Source organism: Hipposideros armiger, unplaced genomic scaffold (genome assembly GCF_001890085.2).
Source record: "Hipposideros armiger isolate ML-2016 unplaced genomic scaffold, ASM189008v1 scaffold_104, whole genome shotgun sequence".
In the NCBI taxonomy this organism is placed as follows: Eukaryota; Metazoa; Chordata; class Mammalia; order Chiroptera; family Hipposideridae; genus Hipposideros; species Hipposideros armiger.
The window spans coordinates 2,789,902-2,791,675 of record NW_017731454.1 but is presented as its reverse complement, the minus strand read 5'-3'; positions in this window follow the sequence as shown (position 1 = coordinate 2,791,675).

Genomic DNA, 1,774 nt, shown 5'->3' with positions numbered 1-1,774 from the left:
CTCCAGGTTGAGCTGTTGTTCAGCATCTTAGCTGTAGAGGGCAGTGTCACTGGCCCTCATATGTGGGATCCGAACCGGGGCCCTCTGGGGTCCCAAGCCAGTTCTTAACCACCGCGCTACTCGGCCGGCCCTTAATTATATTTTTTCTAGTGTTTGGTTTTTTATTTTCACTTAAGTATTTCCTGTTTTCATGAATGGAAATTAAATACGTATTTCAACAATGTTTGGTTATTTATTGTCTATTTACTCATGTTTTTTTCTCGACTAAACCATAAGCTCCGTGAAAGAGCTTTGTTCACTATTTTGTTCTGCTTTGCATTCCCAAACCCTTGTACAACGTAGGTGCTCAATCTTCACATATTATTTGAATAAATAAATAAATACAATATGTGTAGGTTTTCATAGTTATACTATTGTTAATGGATGCACCGGTTAAATTGTTTACATTTAAATATGCTACGTTAAATATTTAAAGAAATATTTGTTTTTATATGAAGTAAGTAATATAACTTCAAAATAAAATAAGTATAATAGGGATTTCTCTATAACTATTGGGATATAATGAAAGCCAATAGTAGGTAAATTTGTCATGGCCACATTTATTTTTATTTAATTATTTAAATAATAAAAGGGAAAATGATTATATAGCAGTTTTCCTAACATGGAAATACTAACATGGTTAGTAAAATAATCAGACTCCAGTATCCTTGTAATTGGATAAAATCTGCATGTTAAAGAGGATTTTAAGAATCACATACCTTTACCACATACCAATATTTCCACGACTAGAATTATTTCTTACTCTGTCAGACATTGTGTTAAGGGCTTGATGTAAAGCTTATGCTTTTTAAGGTTACAAAATGTATTCTTGGATTTGCCAGTGAAAATGCTAATTGCTTGCTTTTGATTGTCAGTAAAAATTAAGCTTTTTTTTCTGAATGAGTGAGAAAAGACAAACTAAGAGGGACTGGGAAAGTCATAGGAGGTTTGTGAAAAGTCTTGAGAAAGTTTTATGTATAGTTAAGCTAAATACAGTCAATCAAATACATTTAAATATCAAAAGTAAGCTAGTAGAGTTGTTTTCTTTCTCTCTGCTAAGCAGGACACATTTCTTAGGCTACTGATCTACGTTTTACATTGTCCTAATCAAGTCCTTGGTTACTGATAAAAACTTAAGATCTCCATAATAGTAAGAACTAAGTTTTGCTAATAGTTATGTAAACTATATTTTAGGACTGCTAGAGTTCATGTGTCCTCCTTAGCGCCAGAGTATAGGCCAATGTAAAGGAAGCTTATTGTCCTTAACCTGACAGCGTCATAATGGTCCTGGCCCACTGCTTAGATCATCAAGGCCAGGAATTTGTTTAAATGTCTTTAACAACCAAGACAAGAAAACAAGGAATAAAGGAACAGTGAGACCAGAGGATGAGACCAAAGACAAAGCCAGATTTTTGGCCACAGTTATAAACAACCCAGGGCTAAAGCCACCTCAGGGCACCCCAAAAGTCCCAGGAGAGGAAAAGCCAAATAAAGGAGCCTGCTTTTTGGATGTGAAAACCCAGACTACGGGAATAAGGAGTGTCCTAATCCTCCAAAGCAGCCATGCCTCCTGTGCACAGCACAGGGCACAGGGGGAGAGCTTGTGCCCTGCTCTGAAGGGAGCAGAGAACAAATTCCCTCCCCACCAAGAGCTGCCATCACTGTTGGGCCTAACAAACACTCCCAATGGCTCCCAAGCTGCTCTCATCACAGGGCTGAAACTGTGGGTGACCCT